The sequence below is a fragment of the Liolophura sinensis genome, chromosome 6, assembly GCF_032854445.1.
Source record: "Liolophura sinensis isolate JHLJ2023 chromosome 6, CUHK_Ljap_v2, whole genome shotgun sequence".
In the NCBI taxonomy this organism is placed as follows: Eukaryota; Metazoa; Mollusca; class Polyplacophora; order Chitonida; family Chitonidae; genus Liolophura; species Liolophura sinensis.
Window position 1 is genome coordinate 58,664,977 of NC_088300.1, and position 20,479 is coordinate 58,685,455.

At 40.8% G+C, this 20,479-nt stretch overlaps 1 protein-coding gene across 1 annotated transcript in view; it reads right to left on the reverse strand.

Annotated features, from left to right (window-relative positions):
* The window catches only part of LOC135466428 (histamine H2 receptor-like), a 127,131-nt gene extending 107,418 nt beyond the window's left edge, over window positions 1-19,713 (reverse strand). The window contains exon 1 of the mRNA XM_064743887.1: window positions 19,654-19,713. The gene's annotated coding sequence lies outside the window, so the exon portion shown is untranslated. The remainder of the gene's footprint in view (window positions 1-19,653) is intronic.
* Between the last annotated feature and the right edge of the window lie 766 nt (window positions 19,714-20,479).

Here is a 20,479-nt window from a genome sequence, read left to right on the forward strand (position 1 = left end):
AAATTAGGGGGAAAAGCAGTTCTCAAGTTAGCAGATCAAAAGTCCGAGTGCATCACAAGAGACCAAAGTGCAAACTTTAATTGTGTATCCGTATTTACATCGTTTTACCAAACTGCATTGTTTTGTCTGAATTAAGCAACTGCTTTGTAAGCCAGGACAAAATTGCATATTCATAAAAATGAGTCAGGAATTCCCCCTCAGCCGTCTACCCTGGGGAATCTTGGTGATTTAATCTGGGACCCCAGCTTCCTGGTCACACTCGTATATGTAGAAGTGAAATATTTTTAAGCACCGGGTTAAACACCAATCAAACAATACTATTCATCCCGTAATTTATATTTATATGTAAGATAAGAGAAGAGAATTTGACGTCTTTTTCTTCATAGATGTATGTCTGTCAGCAACCTGCAGATGGTCGTGGGTTTCCACCGAATTCTGACTCGTCTCCACCCATTATAAGTTGGGCTTCGTCGTATTAGGGAAATATTCTTGAGTATGGCGTAAACATCAACCAAGTAAATAAGTAATTAAATTCATAGATGTATGCAAATCCGCCAAGCAATGATATCAGCATCCATGAAATGTTTAGCCTAACATACTTGTGTTAATAAATTCTTGGTGTACAGCAGACATATGCTACCAGCAGTGTATCATACAGATTTAAACCACTGCTGTTATATCACACAGGTAGAATAAACGCATGTGTTGCTGGACAGCAGTCATTCCTCGCCGCTAACACTACGTTGTTTAGAAAGAGGTTAATTAACTGCTGCCATGATCACGGAATGCTTAAGACCGGGAATTGCCTTTACCTGGTTTCACCGCTTTTCTACCAGCAATGGGAAAGCTTTCAAGACGACTGAATGGGCACAGGTAAAAAAGGTCAAAAGGTTGTCTTGACAATGGAACTGAAAACAAAATGGAATTTTGGTGGGTTGTGAACATTCCCAGTCGATTCCACGAACCCCCCCCCCCCCCCCCCACCACCACCTTTATCTCAACCCCCGGCTAAATAAAGCAGCGGTGCAATTCAGTAACACTCAAAATAGGTAAGTGGTGACACCTTTGTTCTAGCATATCAGCAAAAACTTCGCCATTATATCTGTATTTTACGTTTGGTCACCTCTTGAAACAGACAAATGCCATTAGGCCTGCATGGAAAACGGCCTGGAATCAAAGGAAGCAATTACTGTACGAGACTGTCAAGGTGAAAATAGCCAGAGATCGTTAGTCCAGTCCAGCATGACCAGTTCTATGCCGGTACAGAGGCAATCTATATTTGACCTTGTGCATATATAGAAAATCACCTATAGGCACTCAGGACACCATTCTATGCCGTATGTGACTTCTGTGAAATTTTTCTGGCTACTTCAACACCCCATTGTATTTGTAACGCCATCACAAAGAACTCTCGAAACCACTATGTGAAAATGTATCAGATAGTGCGGATTAAGTACAATAACAATTAGGTAGAATGAATGTTGGTTAATGCTTCTATAGAACAGTGTTAAATGAAATTCTTTGTATAATGACGACAGCCAGGATTCCATTCGAAGTTAAAGATCATGTGTATTACAGGGAAATGTTTTGATGAAAGAAGTTTTATGTTTTTTGTGACCTAACCTTCGGTATGTTGTTTAGCGAATGCATGCAAACAGAGCACGCTGTTGTGTCCTAGTAGCATTCAATGGTATGAACTTGAGTGAAATTTGGTCACGATTAAGCGGAATACATGGCAAATACACTCCAATTACGAGACAAAGGTATTTTTCATACCGAAATTGACGGATGAGCCTGACACACAAGGGTGATTTTTCTTTGCGTTAAGTGGCCAATACTCCGCCCGGGGTATCAATTATCAGATTACACTGGTGCAGGTACACCGGGGACCGGCCCAGTTACATGTGAGATAGACAATTAACACAGTAGAGGGGTGGCGCTAACAGACAGCATAGCTCCACAGATAGCAGTCTGACACACCACGCAGTCTACATAACATCGGTATCATTAATGTCCTTCACAGGGGTATGGCCTGGTTAGATCTTTGCTAACACTAAATATCATGCCTTCAGCTATATACCAAACAAATGAATAGGGCTAATAAAATCAGTAAATAACACAGAGGTACAACAGGGAAAAGTGACCAGATATGAATATGTGCAATTTGGAGTTTATAAGGTTAAACAATTTACACGTAAATTTTAATACTTCGTCAGAATTAAAGCCTTGGACCTTCTAGTCTATATTCACGCAACTACTTTTAAGCTTGCAGGGTATTGTTGGATTTAAAGTGGGTTAAGAAGCTGGATTTCACTCAAACCAAGAACAGGGCTTTATATTATCCATCAGTATTGTAACGTTCCAGTTATGTTTGATGAATGTGAATAATGAGTTCTCAAATCGCCAAAACATTGGAGAAATCAAAGATGCAATTTGTGCTATAACATTGAAGAAGATCTATGAACCACAAAATATGGACGAGAATTCGATTTTTTTTACAAAAAATGTTGATTGAAAGGCAAAACAGAATGACATTGTATACTTCGAAGGCACAAAGCCCTCATATTTCTGCTGTTATAGATTCTTATTCTACATCTGTACATCACATCAGATAAAGTATCCGGCACACGTATTATGATGTCATTAACCATTCGGTATCTTGATTGGTAAATGAGAGAGGAGAGCCTAGTTCAAAATCTGTGTCATAATCAAAGGTGCTCAGCATTTTCGTCTTACATGTGTACAGTGTGAGTACGTGCCCTGTATTATTCCTGTTGAGGTGTTTAAACGTCATGTCAGTGCCGTGATCTTTCTTACTTCAGACTGGTTAAGGGGCCTCCGTGGCTCAGTCGGTTAGCGCGCTAGCGCAGCGTAATGACCAAGGAGTCTCTCACCAATGCGGTCGCTGTGAGTTCAAGTCCAGCTCATGCTGTCTTCCTCTCCGGCCGTACGTGCGAAGGTCTGCCAGCAACCTGCGGATGGTCGTGCGTTTCCCCCGGGCTCTGCCTGGTTTCCACCCACCATAATACTGGCCGCCGTCGTATAAGTGAAATATTCTTGAGTACGGCTTAAAACACCATTCAAATAAATATATAAATTAATATTTCCAGTCGTGTATATTTGGTGTGTCTCGTTACGGAGACACTAACACCACCCCATACCGGGTCAAAACAAAATAGAGACCGTTCGGTAATATACGTTCCCAAAAAATATAACAAAAATAAATGTACAAATCTCCTTGAATAAGGCCTCTTTCCAAAAACATGCTGGCTGCCGTCGTATAAGTGAAATATTCTTGAGTACGGCGTAAAACACCAATCAAATAAATAAATAAATAAATCAGACTGGTTAGCTGGCTAGAAGATAAGAATCAAGAAATATAATTCATACACAGACTGACATTCCTACTTTTGTTGATTCCTACTTCTCTAGCGAATGACACTTATACATACGACTGTATGACACCCAGTCAATTTTTGTCCCCAGCGAATTATACTTTAACATAGCAGGGCAAAATTAAAGCAACGAAGTTTAAAAGAAACACAAAATTGACAGTACGACAACAGGAAAGTCTAATGCCGAACATGACACCTTAATGTCAGCTGATCAAGAAACGTGAAGAGAAATTCCGATCGTGAGATGAGGCAAATTATCCAATCGCCTGTCCAGTTCCTCGACTCTGCCTTCTTAATTCTCACTAATAATGTCCTGGGGGAACATCGATACCGGATTGGAATAACTTTATGTGTCAAATAACGATTAAACTAGCGCTGGAAACTACACGGGTTCCTCCGTTCAATGAATGTATATTAATTTGAAGGCTCCTTAGTGAAGGCAAAGGCTAACGATTCCGGCCTGACCGGAGGGACAGAGCAAGATGTACGATAACACGTAAGATCATTTCACAAGGGACGCCATTTCTCTTCCGCAAAACCTACTTTAACTGTCTCAGTGATAGATTGCAGAGAATTGTCTATATGTGTTGGCCTGTCTCAAATTAACCTGCCTTTGGTGGAAACACTGGAAGGATTGGCTTCATCTGTTAAAATACTTCCGGTACAAAGTGACAAGTAAGTAGACAATCCCCTGTAAGCTTTGGTAGAATACAAAGAGGGGGATAGGAAACCCGGTGAAAATAGAGAGATCACTCTCACTAGCTGAGGATATATTGTGTACAAACAATCTGGGTAAGAAAGAAAGTAACAGGGGTAACTCTCTGTAAAGGTTAGAAAATATCAAAACGAGAATAAAAGATAAGGAAAGGGGCAACTGCTAGGGAAAAAATGTTGAAAACAAATTTTAAGTTGAGAAGCTGTAACTCATGCCCATTCATGTGCGTTGTCTTCCTGATTCATTATGGGACGCCGTTTGTAACTAAATATCTATACAAAAATGACTTTGTTCACTTTTGTTCCCAATGAGTTGTCCCATAAGAGCTGTTGTCATGAATACTTATGTGCTGCCATACAAGCTAGTTACCAATGCAGCAGTAACACTGATTTTGGTAATAGGTACAAGCATTTAAATAACTCTTCTGTTTTGGGGTTTTTTTTTTTTTCAATACACGAAGTTTATTGATTTTTCAAGGTCTTACGTCGACATAAATTGTGTTGGTCCTTACTTAGACATAAAGTGTTTGGCTCCCTTTATAGACATAAAGTGTGCTGGTCCTTACGTAGACAGAAAGTGTGCTGGTGCTTACGTAGGCATAAAGTGTATTGGTCCCTTTGTGGACAGAAAGTGTGTTGGTGCTTACGTAGGCATAAAGTGTATTGGTCCCTTTGTGGACATAAAGTGTGTTGGTCCTTACGTAGACATAAAGTTTGTTGTTTCTTAGGTAGGCATAAAGTGTGCTGGTCCTTAGGTAGACATAAAATGTGTAAAGTTTTATCGAAAAAGAAAGACCTATGAGTTTCAAGTGGAGATCCCATTCAACCAAAGTGTGAAACATAACACCGTAAGGAATTGCTTAGGTAAATTTCTCTTTTTTCATTGGATAAGACCATGCCAAGGTGAGGTTCACCAGTTAGTTATGTTGCACCCACTCACGCCGCCAGCTCGACAACTGTAATTTAGCACACTTAATCGGAGTGCCGGCGCTTCACATTTATTTTTCCCTGTGGCTTGAGTTAAATTCTGTTACGTTCGTCGTCTTCTTTCAGTTAGTTCCATGTGAACATTCCATATGGTGTTTATAGCACGTTGGAAACTCACTCTCGGTATTTTAAAACAACCTTGTTACAGAGTAGAACATCATGATTTACTGACCAAAGATTTTTAAAATGGTACATGTTGCTGCTGAGCGTCTGAGAGGTTAGAGCAAGGAAACGGGACTGTTTGGCTCGGTGTCAGTATAGTGTGACTGGGTGTGGTGTCATGTCTTCGGCGGGATACATCCATGGCGGCAGCGCTTCGGTGGCATGGACTCGCCCACAAGAAGGCACAGTGTATGTATGCACACCGAATGATTGCTCATTCATATGACTGAAAAATTGTACGACGTGAAACTTCAAGCATACATGATTTACTGTCTCTTCAACCGCGCAGCGTTCATTGTACATCAGTTACCCAGAGCAGTCCCTTAGGTTGACACTACTTGTTAAAGTAAATCATTTTCTTTTTATTGGATTTGGTTGGTGTTCCACGCCGAGCTCAAGAATATTTCACTTACGACAACAGCCAGTACTGTTGTCGGAGGAATCGAGCAGACCACTGGGGAATCCCATGCACGATTATCCCCAAGTTTTCTCTTAAAGCTACACCTGGAACTGATCCAAAAGTGATAAGTTTTTACGTTTTTCATAGGTAATGACGCTGGTTATACAGTCGCCTTACCGGACCGTTTTATACAATGTACACTTCACAAACCAACAGACAGCTGAAAACAGCAAAACTGTTATAGTTGTTATAGTACTCGTGAACTTTTATCTCCACAAAATCTGTTCGTTTTCCCTCCGGTTTGACTTCGGATTCTCACGTTTCTGTTTTAATGCACATGACATTCAGAAAATAGCCAAAATAATATCGCCTGTGGTGAAAATTGTCCCCGATGGAAGTGGAATGTACAAAATTGAGCATCCATTGGTCAGTCGAACTGCAGGACCCCGACATTAAAGTTGGATAGACCAGAAGATTGCTCGGAATACACAGCGGTTACCGGCTTGGGTCATTATAGTCTGGTTATATAGAGAGATAATGAGCGGTTATTTTACAGAATTGAGGAGACCAGGTCTGGGAAAGAGTCGGATCACGAGAAATCACGCGGAATCACGGAAGTGTCGCGGCTTACAGAGCCAGAGTAAGCCTGGGTAAACAGGTAGTGGCCTTATTGTCACAGCGACTAATATTCTTCAGAGTGCGTGTTAACGGCGGAGTCCTGTCTGTGTACATATGACCCCTAAATCAATACCTATTAAAAACTGTGTTGGTTTATAGCTCTCTCCACTAGATGAATATTTATCCCAGCTTTGTTCTCCCGTAAAATGGACCTGGCTTAAAATATTACCGATTCTTTTCTGAGATGTCAGAAACTAAAGGCTCTATTGATGAAACCTGTAAACCGAGGGCTTGGTACGTCATGCGGACTTGGCCAGGTATAATTACAGAACATTTCACGGTATCTGTTCCTTTGCGTGTTTGTTTGTTCATGCACCGCGACGGAGGCTGCTTAGTTGAGGATGAGTTCTATAGAGGAATACAAATTCACTCGCCCATACATTTATGACACATTTTCAAGGCAAATCCTTGTAAGCGGGCTTTCATATCTTACTCTTGTTATACCTGTTTGTTCATAATCTTTAGCAACGGCTTATATATTATTCCATCCATATTTCAAAGACTCGAATGATTCTATGCTAGTGGAAAACAGGCACTAATCCTGGCCGGGTTGTAAAACGGATAGGTTAAGACTATTTTTGCGATGTATGCATTTTACACCTGTTAATCGATCGAAACATCCATTCAGTTTTTCTTCCTTTCATTCTGCATCCTGCTTTGACCGAGTGATCATAAAGATAAAGAATACTATATCCCTAGACGTGCGTCATGCCGTGTGTCCGAACTCATAACACAGCTGGTTCCGTGTGTGGTTGCTTTATGTCAGGAGATTTGTCAAAGATTTGTCGTTCCTTTCACCTTAATTATAATGACCGTCTTACCATATTAATACATAATACATAACGAATTATTCTTTCTTTCGATCTTCTGCTTTCTGCTTTTTCTTTAATGTGTTGATTATTTGTTTCATTGGTTTTTAACGCCATATTCAATAATTTTGCACCACTATCATTACATGCAGGAAACTGAAGTGGTCAGCGAAAACTAACGATCTTTAGAAATGTATCCATACGGTATTACATATTTTCCTTTAAGGTTGAAGGTATGTCAGCAAACACAACTTATGTCTATAGATGAGGTATGAACACGTACAAATTCTCCATAGAGGTGCAACTCGGTGTGGGCAAAAACCTATTCCAGGGCCAGTTTACCCTGATGAATAGTTATAAATGAGTAGGTTCTCAGGTGCGCCCGGATGAACTATGTGCCGTGTTAGTAAAGGCTTGTGACTGACATAAGTGAATCAGAAATATCCGCTTCATGGCAAGGTTACTCTACGAGGGGCACTCTACCAATTTAGGGGCTAAACGTCTACCTGAGTTTGGGTGTGTGAATCAAGAAGGATGATGTCCAGACCTGGCGTGCTAAGGCAGCACAATTGTGACACGATTTATTATCGAAGCTTTTCTTCAGTAATACCGAAGATGGTCAGGGTAATGGACCAATAGGATTCTCCATGTCACCGCGGGCAGCCCTGCTGGGAAGTGACGGAAGGGAGCACAAATGAGTGGACGCACGATAGCCCCACATACTAGACGGGAAATGAATAGGCCTAATCGTGGCCCCCAATGGACGGTTTGAACCTTACTCCCAGCAACTTTGTGGACAAAAATCTCTTAATTCACAGATTACACAGCGCAAGTCTTCCGTATGACTTCTCAATTATAACACATGGCTTTGGCGGATACGAGTAAGCGAGCATCGACGAGTGGCTATCAGACGTCCAGTCTAGGACCCGGATAATTAGGCGAGCCTCTACAATGACAGAACGTCTTGGCGTTTTTAACTCGCTGGGCACACGGCCTAAAGACAAGTCGTGTTTCCAGACATGACCTATTACACCGATGGTAACCACAACCAGATCTTATAGGACAGTGAACGCCCTGAAGCCTTTGTGTCTGTCTCACAGACCTTTTGCCGCCTCTTTTACCAATTTTTCTGGATAGCACTGGAGTGTACAGAGCTACACTGAATTGTGTCCAAGAATATGCTACAAAGTAAGACAGCAAATGTCAGCAAAGAAATCTATATGCTGCTTTAGAAAAGTTTACCATCTATGTCAGTGGAAAGCATATTTTTATCTTAGATGTAACTTAAAAGCACATCTCTGTCTTGCATATGCAGTTTGTCTTATTTGCAACGAGAAATCATTTTTGTATTTTACTTATGCATATTTGCATTTTATTTATGCAATTTACTTGTTTGTGTGGTTGTTATGAACATTAAAAGCTCGTTTGTCTTTTACTTACGTATTCTGACATCATACTTGTGTTATAAAGAATGAAACCTTTTCAGAACCTTACTTTATGTAATTTGAAAACATAGCAGTATGTTGGTTAAGTAACATGAAACCATATTGGTATTTTATCAGTGTATTCGGAAAGTACAATTTACCTTTGTGTGTAAACACACACTGACCTGAGGAATTTGGTTTTCCCTTGTTTACCTTCACAAGAATCGATTTCCTGTTATATGGTATGGTGATAAAGTGAAAGAAGGACACATCCAAGATCTTTTGCCTGTTAACGTGACAGTTAATGATAAATAGCTAGGTCATTTTGAACTATTCATGAGATAATTTTTGTTCATGTTATTGAGAGGCCGTATGATTTATGTATGGACTCTTGTCGTGGACGCTGTCTGCAGTATCAGAGTAGGTTAGAGGCAGACTACAGAGGACCATAACCTTACAAGTGTCTGGAGGATCTGGGAGTGTGGTGAGAAAAAAAGTGTACAGCATACACTATCTCTGCCCACAACAACCACATCAAAAAACACATGGAGTTAATATCTGATATGATACCTTTGATACGCCAACTCTTTTTCTGATTCTCTCGATACTGAAGCCACACAACTTAAGCCCGTAGCAGAGCACAACTAAGCAGTCTATCGCCCATTCGTGTTATTTAAAACACACCCCAAAGCAATCAATATAGTTTTCAAATAATGATGAATGGCGAAGAACGCCATTGAACTAACAGCGATGATCTCGTGCGTATACGATGTGGGTGGGGACAACCTGGGGATAACCTGGGGATAACATGGGTATAACAGGTCAAGCAGAGAACCGGTGCCAAGCAGCACAGGCCAGGACTTGTTTCCTGAAGACAAAAGAAAAACATGCCACTGGCTGCCAGGAATTGAGAGACAAGCATCCATTGGTTCCCTTCTGCAAGATTTGTGTACATCACGAGGAATTACTGTGGCGCAAAGCCTTCATGGCTAGAATTGCCTCAAAGACCATGCTGATTGAAGCGTAAGCCTGCAGATAAAGGGAACGGCCACTTGAATTCGTACGTGCCCAACAGATTACAGTCCATTTGGCTCTGTCGTCAAGGAAACACATTTTGCAATTCTCACAAAAAAGTATCAGGATCTGCTTCTTGGATCACTTTAATTTAACGTCCACGAATTCAAACGCGAAAGCACATTAAGAAGAGTGGAGTGGAATTTGAAATTGCTGACGCAGTGCAATAGTTGCGAGCTAGAAATCAATTGGTGAACGTCAAGGCTGGAGGTGTTCGCCTGGTCTGTGAAGACAACTATCCTGTGGGTGATCGCGAATGCCGCACACACTAGATAAGTAGACGCTAATCCCTCTTGCCTTCCAGAATAAGAATTTTTCTAATTTACTTTTTTTGACCGTCAAATGAATGCCTGCGAGCATTTGATTTCAAATCCGGGCATTTTCGGCTCTCTTTGGTCTGTTTCCCCATTTGAACTGAGCTTTGAACCTGTGTTAATGACGATATGGGGCAGTCAGGTTATTTGGAACTTTTCGCAAAGAATTAAGTGCATCAATCCATGAGCACTTTCACTTTATATAAACCGTAGGAAACTTTAAAAATTAGAACAGTACACTGCTATGCAATGACTGTTTCCAAAACATTCAATAGTATGTTGATTTCTCCCTTGTCCAACTGACCTCAATGTTTCTTTCTTTTTTGATTTTCTGTGATCTTTTTCGTTATGAGTTTTAGACATAACCAGAGAGTAATTGGACAAGGAAATTGGATGTTATGCAGAAACGTGTTTTTAAATGCCATTTTGTATAACTTTACTTAGGCCCTATTTCGGTATCTGACCAACGAAATCGTAGAGCAAGATATGACGTCCTTGGTTTACAACCCGAATCGAAATTAACCGCACAACAGTGTCATTAACAGCTAACACGACTTTTGTGAAAGTTTCTCAACTTTAATGTCACATTTCACTGTCTCTAGCGACCGACTCGTGGAGAACGCCCTACTGAAAAAGCCTAATGTCCGGAAGTGTACTCCGAGTTAACCCTCCCTATCCTGATGGCTTTCGTCTGAAACAGGAAACATTTTACAACTTATCAGGAAGGAAATGTCCTTTATTTTAGAAACTCAGCTTCACTTTCTAGATGAAGTTGTCTGGTAAAACCACAATAAATACGCCCGCAATCAAGCGGATTATACAAGTTGTCAAGAGTTGATCTGACAAAAGCTGGACACGGAAATTGAAATTCTGCGACGAGTGGTAGGCTTTTCCTTGGGGGGTAGATTAAGATAGACAGTATTCAGTGCAAAATCCTTGCTGACCTTTGCTTCCAAATAACTCTTCTCGTGAGAAAACCCGATGCCGAGGAGAAATATCACCAGGATTCTATGATTGTAATCAGCCAGTCCTGCTTTCAGCAGTATTTAACCAGAATATAAGCGCACTGACCTATAATTGCCTGTGAAATGACTTATAATAGAAAGTAATAGCTAGAGGTGGAAAGCGCCCTGAGTCTATCAACCACAAACCAGGTGGTAGTATTGTGACACAGTGAAATTAAAGCTGTAGGATGTAGAGCAGGGATATTATATATTTAAGGATTATGGAGGAAAAGCCTTAGTTATTTCGTACACTGTCGCAACGGATTATGTAACAGTCACATAGATAACCTGATAGCACCTCATATGCATGGCGCAATATTTGTGGCAAACCATTGTAGCTATGTCAAAATACATACCTTGCTATATGAATGTCGGACTTGACGCTTATATTTAATCATTCCCTCACCGGGAGAAGAAAGCGTTCATCTCTTAAGCCTTGCCTCGTATAGCAATGTAGCTTTCAAGATCTACAGAAATTAATGCGGTGCAAATATAATTATTGTCAAACATAAAGACACGTGGACGTTTTTTTTTTTCTAAGAAGAGCGGATTTTAAATGGAATCAAAAACTAACTACACTGAGTAATGGAAAGAATCTGATGGCACAACACGTGTGGTGTTACTTTCCTCATCTGAGAAATTAAAGCGATACGAAGTATAGAATTGCCATTTGATCCACATATCCACATGTTCAACAACTCTTTCATAAGTGTGGCAGTCAGTTTAATGTTTGTTCAAACGTTTATGCGCTGTTCTCTTGCCAAGAATCCACATCGTTCCTAGATTGCCAGACAAATGGAATCAGTGATATTATAGACAATTGCTCGTCGAATCTGAGCTAGGCAAGCCGCGTTGGTAAAACTGTGCAAATTAGAAGTGTTAGATGGACAGTGGTTGTGCGATCTGACGTCGTTATACAGGCTGAGCTGTTAAGAACTGCGAGTGCCGAGTGGGCTTGTCAAGTGGACGAGTTATCCGACACAATTAATGGAGACGGAAACTTGTTACTGCACACATCGTAAACCACTCTACTCACAAATCTTTCAATTCCGCAAGATTCTAAGGGAAAAAATATGGAATCCGGGAACAGAAGCTTGGAACATTTTAGCCTGTACAGCCTACAAAGACATATCACTTTATGCCGGTATTTAGTACAATGCCGGAGAAAATTAGGTTTTAGATTTCCATTGAGCGATCGATAGTTCCAATGGTTCATCGAGTTCCAAGATGGCCGTTGTCTTGGCAACCTTTTGAAGATGTCGAGATGTGAAATAGTATAGTTATAATTGTAAAAGAAAACCTAGACATGGGCCAAGCCTTGAGTGGGTTTCCAAATAGCCTCAAACACTTATGCATGCTAAATTGTTAATGTCAACAGGCGAGCATTTCCTTCAACAACGCTGAGAAGCAAATTAGAGCTGGACAAGGGGGATTTGTGTGCCTACAGTTCACATGTTTCCACACTACTTCAATATGACCTTTTGCATATGTTTTTTTTCAAATGGCTAGCTATAATAATATCGTTCCTCAGAGCATGCCCATACTCATCACTTGCCTGGAATTTATGATGAACAAACAATTATCGGTGTATTCATTCGCCTCTGCCAACTGACCCGAGGGCCAGAGAGCTGTCACTCATCTAGCTAACAGCTACACTATTATCTGATGCGTAAATATACAGTCATCGTATCCCCAACCTATCCCATCCCCAGTCCGGTAAAAGGCTAATACTTATCCATAGAACATATTTAACAAAACTCTCGGTTGGCTATAAAGCACAGTGTTAGACAAATCGATATATAGAAAAGTGATTGGAATAACACTTCCAATCATATAAAAAAATTTAAAACATAAAAATACATTTAGCATACCGATACGTAGGAACAGGAATAGCATGCATGAAACAATGTCTCGACACACAACAAGTGTGAATACTATAGAATGAAAGAATAGCTTTTCACAATGTATGGATGACACAACTGGTTTATAGGAACATATTTAAATGTGTACAAATATTTCCGAAAGTCTGGATTTGAAAAAAAAAAACGTGTACAGAGAGTGACCTATACCCCAGGCTAGAATTCCGCTGCATAGAAATATGGTACGTGTATTTTCACGCACAGAACTCTTACAACAGGCAACACCGTGTTTTCGTACCTTTTTCATTATTTCCACTATGATACTGCTCAGACTGTTGAGCTGTTCACAATTCTTCAAGGCAAGCCCATGAGAAACCTTTAGTGCTACAACATGTACGCGGTCAGCTGAAGGTACAACTGTTCTTGCTTTTGCTGCTTATTCTAGCCTCTACAAATGCATGTTTTTTTGGGGGTTTTTTGGTTTTTTTTTATTGGTGTTTTACGCCGTACTCAAAAATATTTCACTTATACGACGGCGGCCAGCATTATGGTGGGACAAATGCATGGTATTGAACGATCAGTGAGTGGTAGCAGTGCTCAAGCTTGTGCCCCAATGGGCGCTTATGTCGCTTTTTAAGCACGAATACAGCGGACATTATTGTAATTTTGTTATGGAATAGACCGTCATAATTTGCATGTAGTACACCTAGAAGTATTCCTACCATTATTCGTGTATACTATAAATATACAGTAGACCTTCGAAATACATAAGCGGTTGATATAAAGTAGGAAATGTGGCCTTGATCTACGCTGCATGATAAATAAAGAAGATAAGTGCACGTAACATGTGAGTTAAAACGTCACACCTTATTTTGGGTTTCGGTACCTCAACCAGTACAGCTGGGATAAGTATTCATCTGTTATAGTCACGGCGTTTTCCCCCTATAACTTTTTCATGAATAAACGTCTGATACCGGTTTGTATGGAGCCGATGTCTGTGATGGATGGGTCATATGAGACCGATGCTGTCACCCTACAGTCTGAGCGGCCAACATGACATCAGACAGCCGACGACCGACTTTGTCGTTAGCCACCTATTCTAACCGTGCATACGCCCCCACTGACCAGGTCATCTCTCGCGTCAGGGACAGTGTCAGGTATCTACAGTTTACAGGGTCTCGCTCACACCGCGAAACAAGCCCTCCAAGTCATTGGTAGTTAGCTTGATACCGTATCTGCCACACGAATCATTAATCACGGCACCTGTATAACGGCTTACAGGAGGCTGAATACTTGTCAAGGGATTCACATCGGTTTTATACAGGTGTTGCTGTAATCGTTCATATCAATATTTCTTACCAGCTATTGCTTAAAGGATGTTTGCTGCTGAATGAGAGCTGATCTAAAAATTACATAATAAACATTAAGTGGGAATTGATGTACAGTCAATCAAATGTTCAATTCATGACATACCGGTTTCCTCCCAGCATAATGCCGGCCGCCGTCGTATAAGTGAAAAATTCTTGAGTTCGGCGTAAAACACCAATCAAATAAATCATAACATACCCTTTTAGTTCAACCTACCGCTACTGCAATGTATATAATCTAGGGACAATGACAATGCACAGATGTTTCCGGCGCACTAACATTATATTCAATATCCCATTCATAAGTAAACAAACGTTAGTATCAAACAGGGTATAATTATACTTTTACGTGTGGCCATAGAAATACAGTGATCACGTAATTGTGTGAAGGATTGCCGTTTTGATGCAGTTAATGGGAGTGAACATGGTTCCTGCTGGAAATCGTTTCATTCGGTTGACCCATGGACAATTACCATTCGTCTGCTGTGCAGCAATGAAACAGTAACCACCCGATGATCGCAGATCTCCAAATGATGAGTCTATAACAAGTCTATAACAACATATCCAGGCCTGGACGATTTCACATGTTTCCCCATTAAAACAGGCATAAACCACTTGTACCACAAATTAGTCTTGCATATACTGGAGTGAGTGAAACTAATTCCAGACTATTTCAGTGATATTTCCACATTTTTTGGCATCGACAGGTGTATTATTAATCCTATATATATATATATATATATATATATATATATATATATATATATATATATATATATATATATATATATATATATATATCTTTATATGTATATATTCACTCTATGGTAAGATAAATTTTAGTACCTTTCTTATAAGATGGGCAGAATAAATGTTGAAATACTGTGCTCTTAAAACACAGCCTGGTAAATGTCTGTTACATTTATTTTCTGTCACTCTAAAACGTAACGGGGTTTAATGAAATTTGTTTTGATGTAACAGGCTCTCCAAAGAAAACGGTCTCAACATTTAGTAATCGGTCTTTATATAGAGACATGTTTCCTGTAGTGCACATAGACCTTCACTCAATCATTACATTTCCTGTTCACTGCCACACCAATTTCTGCGCGCGACGCAACTCATACTTTCAGAGTCGTCACGGAGAATCATGTCAGTTCAAATTGACATATTACATTATTCAGCGAGCAGAATTGTTTGCGTTGTCTTGCACGTGTTTCCATGGTTATCTATTCAGCCAGCATTCCCAACGAGAAGTCGTTCGAAGGCAAGCTACGGTAAAACAGGTTGCTGCTATCGACATTGATACGAACGCCTGTCAATCAAGTACCTGGAAAACCCCTTTCGAAATCAACGGATAGGAATCGCATTACAGACGATGTGACCTTGACGACGCGAATGCATCCAGAGGATGTGCCCAGAAACCAAAGCATCGTTCAACAACAACCAAGAAAGTGACCGTTTACTGTCCAATTTCCCCTAGGTAAAACTCATGGCGCCTTGTTGGTCACGACAGGCATCTAAGAGGCTTTCATGATATGAATATAAAAATATCAATTTTCTTATAATATCCAATCTTATGCAATCAATAATATATAAATAACATTCCATATTAGCCTTACTCGTCGTTCAACTCAACCGTGTGTCAGGTACAGCCTAAAGCATGATGGATGGCTCGTCCGTGCAGAGCCAACAACACCCAGAATTGAACTTAACAACAGCACAAAGGCACAACGTCCCTAGCCGATTAATATCTGCTAAAAAAATACATGATGCCCGAGGTGAGATAGTTTGGAGAGCTTCCAAATCTGAATATAAAAATAGCGACAGGCTTTACAAAGATACCACAGGAATACTTCAACAGCCACTATATCGGTAGGCAATTTGAGGATGTTGGGATAATTCTCGTGGGTTGGATTGCAAATTCAGTTATTTAATTGGTCGCTTATATGCATGTGAGTGGAACACAATCTAATAATTTTATTATATGCCTTTTTTGTACGTATCTAAGTTTTTATCTGTCAATTTCCAGCTCCCACTTGACAGCCAGGCACATCTGAGATACACGACGTTTTCTTGCAAATGTTGTAGTTGTTTCCCTCGAATATATTCTGTAAAATGTGTGTATCTTTTCAATTTTCACCGACTTTAAGTAAGAAATCTGGTAAGACTGCTGCCTAACAGTTCGTTACTGTGAGTTTACTAATGTATTGTCAAAACAACGAGTCAGAAAACGTAATCGTGTTCTAAATTATGTCATAAAGTATGGGAACTGCTGAAAACCCGCTGCTGAGTCGGGGAGGTAGTGGTGGAAGGTTGTGGAGGGAAGTTTATGGAGGATGGTTTGTTTAGGGAAGGTTGTGGAGGATAGGTTGAGGTGGAATGGTTGTAAATGGAAGATTGTTGAGGAAAGGTTGTGAAAGCATAGTTGTGGGGAATGGTTTTGGAAGGATGGCCGTGAAGAGAAAGATGTGAAGGATAGTTTCAGAGGCAAGGTTTCTGAGGGAAGCTTGATTGTGGAGGGATGGTTGTAGGGGATGACTGTGGAGGGATGGTTTTGGAGGGATGGTTGTAGAAGGATGGCTGTTGAGAGCAGGTTGTGGAGGGTGGTTATGGAGAGAAAGCTGTAGAGGATGACTGTGGAGGGAAGATTGTGGAACAAAGATTGTGGAGGAAAGGTTGTGACGGTAAAGCTGTGAGGAATGGTTTTGGAGGGGTGAGAGAATGATGTGAAGGATGGTTGCGGAGACAAGGTTACTGAGGAAAGCTTGTCAAGGAAGTCGTGGGATGGATGTGTAGATTGGTTGTGGAGACAAGGTGGTGGAGTATGACAGGTTGTGGGGGAAAACTTCTGGAGGTTGACTGTGGAGGGAAGGCCTGGAACGAAGGATGGCTGTGGAGGAAATGGAGGAAAGGTCGCTTAATGTGAAGGGAAGGTGGGAAAAAAGGTTGTGAAAGGTTTTTGTTGAGGAAAGGTTGTAGAGGGAAGGTTGTGAAAAGATGGTGAAGTTACAACACAGATGTTTATTTGCTGTTTGTTTTCAGGAGGTTTAACTTCGGTTTCAACAGCATTATGGCCATATTATGGGAAGTATGTCTCAATAGCTAGCATGTATGATCAGCTACATATTCCTAGTGTTGCCTGACTGACATATGATCATGATCAGACTCACCACTGAATCTCATATTACCAGACTGTCATGGATAATGTGAATGTATTCACAAGATACTAGACAGAAATATTAAATACAGCGGGAGGCTCAGACATAGAGGAACAATACATATATCTGCCAGGACTTTCTCACTGACTGTCTCTATGGAGTGCCAAATCGAATCGCAACAGAAAAAACAAATATCTGCATGATGAGAGGAAAGTGTTTGTATGAAAAACGCAGTGCATGTGAAATACAAGAACGTAAATGCCATTGTCAGTAACTGTAACATTATTACAGGCAACAGCATCGTGGCGAGCACTTCAGAAAATCGCCTGTGGCATTGCGAGGCTAAAACCTAGAATCTGGCTGAGAAGAAACTCGGAAAGGCCAACGCTACCATCTAATGAAGCTCTACTGATGATGACGCCTGATGACGTCACTTTTTTTTTCTTTTCTTCTTTTTTTATTTTATTTTATTTTTTTTTAATTCTTTTTTTTAACGCCTCGGTCTGCTTTTTGGTGAGAGATGGTACTGTCTATAATCAGCGATAATTTAATTCAACTTGGTTCTCAAAGTAAGTGTGTCATGATCGGTTCTGTCGAACCGATCATAGGCCCATGTGAAGCAGAACTTGTGAAAAGATGCTGATTCAAACGGGCATGTGTTCCGTGGAGACATTCCGATAAAGTGGGCCTGTTATAGGCATTACACCCACTCTATTCCAAGGCTAACACCTCGCCAATCGATTGCAGGCTTACGGAGAGAGACAGAGGAGTACCACAGATTGGCCCCGGGCGACTTGGACCGAATGAGGCGAGAAAAACACACTGTAGCAATCTGGGGACTTGGCTAAGGCAAATATTGCTCGTTCGAGAAAGGTGCAGTTTTTAGCGTCCCAACATTGCTGACAACAGACAACGGCAAGTTTCCTGTGTACTGAGCGTAGCCCACAACAAGGGTTTTCTCTGTTGCAATTAGCACATCCCGGAATCCCATTATGACGAATCCCAGCAGCAGCTTTTATTGGAATCTTTTATGGACATTTCTGGGAATTGATAATATAACTTAAATTTCAAATGAGGTGCATGTGTATAATTCCTCGCTATAACGGTTACATTAAAACGTTTACAATATCCTCATTTATTTATTATCATAAAGCTGAATTGCATTTTGTCGAAAACACAGAAGAGGTGAAAATGAAACACTGGCGGCAGGCATAGACGAAGAGCTGTCCCAAAATATTACCTTCTTAATTCTGCATAATCCACACACGGATGTTCGGGGGAAAGTGGAGCGCAATTTGGAAAAGGCCATGACTGTGAGAAAAGACGCTTAGTATATGTAAAAAGCACCAGAGTTCTGGAAAGATGCAAATCCGTACATATTGGATTACTGAAAATTAAAGAAGCTGAACAAACATAAAACCATTTGTCTCATCAGTAACAGACAATGCATTTGTATCTATGTAGAGTACATGCGGTTCTTAGAAGTTCTATATACGATCAGATCTTACAGAATGTCGGATTTGTTGGTTGATGAGTGAGAGTTCAACGTTCCGGATTCTGAGAGATCTCCGGAAAATATCACGGCAGAAAGTTCCTGGCAGTGAGTTGCGCCTAGCTATGAAAGAAGGTGGTGCAGTTGGGGGACAGGGTGATTCCAGTGGCGCTACAAACAGATCTATGACACCCTAGGGAATGCTGTCAGAGCGTTCTGTAATACATCACTGCCTTCACGCCCCGGACGCTAACACACTCTCGTTTGTGTCTCTTGGAGTGGCGGAAGTCTACAGCGTACGTGGAGAAACTCCGTGATCAATACGAAATGCCGGGAATAAACCAATCTTCTGGGTCGGTTTATAGCCTGGCAAAACTGACAGCATATTATCATAGCCTGTTATACAGCTAACACATAGGAGAGTTGAATGAGGGTTCTGATAAAACGATACAAAACTCGTACACATAATTACGGCGGAAGACACACAACCCTGGTCTAGTGTCATTGTTGATATCTGAAGCTATAATCAACTCACCGTGTCACATTGGTAACTATGGTATATATTTAGAACAGTTTTGTGTTCGTTATACGGTTAAACATTTCACACTGCTATTATAAGAATGATATTAAATATGTCATGAAGTGTGTATAAATAACCTCTAAGCACTAACAATATCGACGAATGTATTCTAAATTAAAGTGTCCATTCCAGCAGAATTACGCATATCGCACATAACAACAGAAAAACGGTGTACTTAGGAAATTGGCATCAGTTTGACATATTGTTTCTATCACTACAACACATGCTCACCCTACCTTTAGCTAGCTCAGTCCCGAAGTCCAGTTTACGAAAATTCAGTAAAGATCCTTGTGTTGTGTCTGCCAGTCAGACACGTGTCACTGTCTAACTATCCTCATTGATGGTGATGTGAGACTGTGCTTGGGAGACAGGGGAGCTGCACTAATCACTACACCCGATCACTGCCAACGTCTCACAGTGCCAATGTTCCGTTTGTTCAGTGGCTTAACGGTAGCGTATCAATTGCAGGAGGCAAGCTCGTTCAGCACAGTGACATTCCGTTCGTCACTGCTTCTAGTCGCAACAACGAAATTCTGTCGTCGGGGTATTGCCAAGTCAATTGTATTAGAGTAGTGGAATTTGGTGCATTGAAAATCCACTTTTCATTGTTACCAGCCATAATGGTTCGGGAAAATATGTACTAGGCTTGGCATTGATTCGCTGCTACATGCGGCGATATAAACCAAGGAGCGCGAGCGAGATGAAAATAATACCGCTTTGTAAGTCGCGATGGCGGTGAGAAAAATGGACAGTGAGATATGTGTTGGTAGGAGCAGGCCAAGTGAATTAAGGCCTGTTTGGCCCAAGGCGGTTTAATTTATCCCCATCCTTCGTTCTAGACAGCGCCATCGAGCAGTTAGGGCTAGTAAGAAGCGACAAGCCAGTGGTAACAAAGACTGATCTGCTCCAAACATGAACCTTCCGTATTCAGAGTGGCTAACCAGTTTACTGGTGTGCATATTGCCTCATAGCTGGCAACGAACCCGGACTAATGAGGACAAGCCTGTGCAGGTGACTCCCAGAGGCGTTTACGTAACAAAGTGATGGAGTAACAGCCAGTCA